The following is a 4716-nucleotide window of genomic DNA, read 5'->3' on the forward strand; positions in this document are numbered from 1 at the left end:
TCTTGTTCAACATAGTATTAGAAGTCCTAGCAACAGCAATCAGACAACAAAGAGAAATAAAAGGTATCCAAATTGGCAATGAAGAAGTCAAACTCTCTCTCTTCACCGATGACATGATTCTTTATATGGAAAACCCAAAGGACTCCACTTCCAAACTACTAGAACGCATACAGCAATTCAGTAACGTGGCAGGATACAAAGTCAATGTACAGAAATAAGTGGCTTTCTTATACACTAACAATAAAAATACAGAAAGGGAAATTAGAGAATCTATTCCATTTACTATAGCACCAAGAACCATAAGATACCTGGGAATAAACCTAACCAAAGAGGTAAAGGATCTGTACTCAAGGAACTACAGAATACTCACAAAAGAAATTGAAGAAGACACAAAAAGATGGAAGACCATTCCATGTTCTTGGATCAGAAGAATAAACATTGTTAAAATGTCTATACTGCCTAGAGCAATATATACTTTAAAATGCCATTCCGATCAAAATTCCACCAGTATTTTTTCAAAGAGCTGGAGCAAATAATTCTAAAAATTTGTATGGAATCAGAAGAGACCCCAAATTGCTAAGGAAATGTTGAAAAACAAAAACAAAAACAGGCAGCATCACGTTACCCCGATTTCAAGCTTTACTACAAAGCTGTGATCACCAAAACAGCATGGTACTGGCATAAAAACAGACACATAGACCAGTGGAACAGAGTAGAGAGCCCAGATATGGACCCTCAACTGTATGGTCAAATAATCTTCGACAAAACAGGAAAAAATGTACAGTGGAAAAAAGACAGTCTCATCAATAAATGGTGCTGGGAAAACTGGACAGCTATATGTAGAAGAATGAAACTCGACCATTCTCTTACACCATACACAAAGATATACTCGAAATGGATAAAAGACCTCAACGTGAGACAGGCATCCATCAAAATCCTAGGAGAATATAGGCAGTAACCTCTTCGATATCAGCCACGCAGCTTTTTTCAAAATATGTCTCCAAAGGCCAAGGAAACAAAAGCGAAAATGAACTTTTGGGACTTCATCAAGATCAAAAGCTTCTGCACAGCAAAGGAAACAGTCAACAAAACAAAAAGGCACCCCACGGAATGGGAGAAGATATTTGTAAATGACAGTACAGACAAAAGGTTGATATCCAGGATCTATAAAGAACTCCTCAAACTCAACACACACAAAACATAATCATATCCAAAAATGGGCAGAAGATATGAACAGACACTTTTCCAATGAAGACATACAAATGGCTATCAGACACATGAAAAAATGTTCATCATCACTAGCCATCAGGGAGATTCAAATTAAAACCACATTGAGATACCACCTGACACCAGTTAGAATGGCCAAAATTAGCAAGACAGGAAACAACGTGTGTTGGAGAGGATGTGGGGAAAGGGGAACCCTCTTACACTGTTGGTGGGAATGCAAGTTGGTGCAGCCACTTTGGAGAACAGTGGGGAGATTCCTCAAGAAATTAAGAATAGAGCTTCCCTATGACCCTGCAATTGCACTACTGGGTATTTACCCCAAAGATACAGATGTAGTGAAAAGAAGAACCATCTGTACCCCAATGTTTATAGCAACAATGGCCACGGTTGCCAAACTGTGGAAAGAACGAAGATGCCCTTCAACAGATGAATGGATAATTAAGATGTGGTCCATATACACAATGGAGTATTATGCCTCCATCAGAAAGGATGAATACCCAACTTTTGTAGCAACATGAACGGGACTGGAAGAGATTATGCTGAGTGAAATAAGTCAATCAGAGAGAGTCAAGTATCATATGGTTTCACTTATTTGTAGAGCATAACAAATGACATGGAGGACATTGGGAGATGGAGAGGAGAAGGTAGTTGAGGGAAATTGGAAGGGGAGGTGAACCATGAGAGACTAGGGACTCTGAAAAAGAACCTGAGCGTTTTGAAGGGGCAGGGGGTGGGAAGTTGGGGGAACCAGGTGGTGGGTAATAGGGAGGGCACATATTGTATGGAGCACTGGGTGTTGTGCAAAAACAATAAATACTGTAACATTGAAAAAAATAAATTAATTTAAAAAATAAAATAAAAGGTTTGTTTTGGGAGGAACACTTTTTAGACTTTTAATCTAGATTCCTTGGCACTTTGGTTTTCCAAAATCTCATCGAATTATTTCTTTGTTTTATCCATTTTCTCTGCTCCATATTTCTACAAACTCTATTGGTTTGCTGTCAGAGGTAAAATCTTCCGATTTCCTTATCTTTTCCATATTATTATTCATATCTTTGTATTCTGCTTTCAGTGGGAGTTCTCCAACTTAATCTTCCAATTCTTCTTTTGAATTTTTAATTTTAGTTATATTGCTAATTTGCAAGAGCTTTTTCTTATTCGGTTATTGTACCTTTTTTATAGCATCCTTGTTTCTCTGAGGATGCTAACTATTGCTTTTTTTAAAATTAGTTTCCTTCTCCTGGTTTTTTTCTTTTCTCTCTGCTTTTTATGTTGTAGGCCTTTCTAAAAAATCTAGACCATTTTCCTTGTTTTCTTTTTTTTAGACTTATTTATTTATTTGGGAGAGTGAGTGCTGGGGGAGGGGCAGAGGAAGAAGAAGAATCTCAAACAGAGTCCCGTCTGAGCACAGAGCCCGAAGTGGGGCTCAATCTCATGACCCTGAGATCATGACCTGAGCTGAAATCAAGAGTCAGATGCTTAACAGATTAAGCCACTCACTCACTCCCCTTCAGTTCATTTTTAAGACTAAAATGATTGGAAGATTGATTGGAAGTCTTCTGTGATTGGGCGAGCTTGATGACTACTGGAGTTCAAGCTATGGACTGGATGTTTTTTCCTTGGGGAAATATACGTGTGTGTGTGTGTGTGTGTGTGTGTGTGTGTTTCCCTAACCCCTCTGTCAGGGGCCATTGAGATTCTCCAGAGAAGGTCAATCCACTCTCCTCTCATGAGAGTGTGGCAGCTGATATTCTGGGGTAGGGGAAGGCAACTGAGGGCCTCAGTATTCAATGTGCAACATTTCATGTATTTCTTATCTTTTCAGTTGGCCACCTCCCCCAAGCCCTCTGCCAAGCTTGATGTCTCTGAACTCAGAGGCCTTCTGGTTCAATTGCTCTCAAGAATAAATCTCTTCACTCCCACCAGGGTGAGAGAGGGGAAGTCATCTGGCTGGGCAGGGTTGGGTCCTAGAGCTCTAACTGATCCTTTTACAGACGTTCAACACATTCCCCTATTCAATTATAACACACATCTACCTTCCTTGCACCTGGTACCTCTGGGATTTTCATCTCTCCTGGGTTCTTCAGAGTCAATAGGATGGCCTCTGACTAATATAGCCATCCACAGACACTTAAGTCTATTTGTTTCAAGCTTTCTCTGCTCTGTTAAATCAATTCCCAACATCCCACATAGTTTTTGTCTTATTTATATATTGTGGCTTGGGATTATGTATGTTTTCCTAGTTATAACAGTGATGGAATGCTTATTTTATTCTAGTCCTTCTTAGTGCTTCAGTGACTTTTTTTAAAAATAAAGTAAACAGAAATGTCAATTTGAAACCAGAAGATACTGCCCTTTCCTGTTGCAGGTTACATGGTGTCAGCTCCTGGGTCTCTGACACCCAAAAACTGAGATCTCCTTCACGGCCCAATAGCTGAACGTGGGGGCCATCCCCATGCCACAAAATGAATGTATTGAGTTACACCATAAATGTTAGGGATATTATTTGGATTACCATGAGAAAAAGGTAAAGAAAGAAGGTCAGAGAAGCTCATGAATGTTCAAGGAAGGCAAAAAAGATGATCAAAAAGCTAAGCTCTCCCATCAACATCACCATGCTGAGAAAACACAAATGAAAAAGATTATCAAACCCCAAACAAAAGAATGATGAAAAGACTCCACAAGGAACAGTACCTGCATATCTGCTAGGGAGAGAGGGATGGTCCATGCTAAAGTGTTTTCCAATATGATCAACAAACATGAAAAGAGATAGTGGGAAAATGGGAAGTCCGTCTGCCAATAGCTCATGCCCAGGAAGAAACACAGGTGTTCCAAGTTATTTGAACAGGAAAGAGATAGAAGAAAGCATGGAAGAGGTTGGTTACTAATTCAGCTTTATTGGAATTGGCCTAATTTAAAAAACCACCTAAATACAAACAATTCATTAGGCCAATGGACTTACACTTCAAAAAGGCCCACAACACCTCCTGAACTGCAAGCCACCATTTCCCCACCAATATTTCGTGTCAAGGAGCATCCTTCATTCCCAGTTATGTGCAGCTTTGGTGTTATTACTAAAGGTCCGGCCATCGAGGTGAATGTGAGTGAGTTGGGTGTCGTGACAGGAGGCAAGCTTACTTGGGGAAAGCGTGCCAGGTCACCAGCCGTCCTGAAATTGATGGATACATAAATGTCTTCCACACAAGTAACTGCTGTCAAGGCAGTAACTTCTTATGATTATTGAAGACTGTACACAATCAGGGACACTGCCATGACTATCATGCTTCTGAATACTACCAAGCAGTTTTATGTGCCTGTCAGCAGTCGTAGAGAGAGCTATTCTACTGTTTTCTAAAAAAATAATAAGAACAACAAAAACAAAAAAAGCACATTAAAATAGACAAATTTTACAAAAACCGAAAGATCAGGAGATCCTCATCCTTCCTTGCCCCTTCCGCTTCCACTGCTTAATTCGCATCCTCATTGATT

General features: G+C 39.7%; 1 pseudogene; it reads left to right on the forward strand.

The window, feature by feature from the left end:
- The first annotated feature begins 3682 nt into the window (after positions 1 to 3682).
- Positions 3683 to 4464, forward strand: LOC123951716 (annotated as a pseudogene).
- Positions 4465 to 4716: the final 252 nt, after the last annotated feature.

This window comes from Meles meles, chromosome 1 (assembly GCF_922984935.1).
Source record: "Meles meles chromosome 1, mMelMel3.1 paternal haplotype, whole genome shotgun sequence".
Lineage (NCBI taxonomy): Eukaryota > Metazoa > Chordata > Mammalia > Carnivora > Mustelidae > Meles > Meles meles.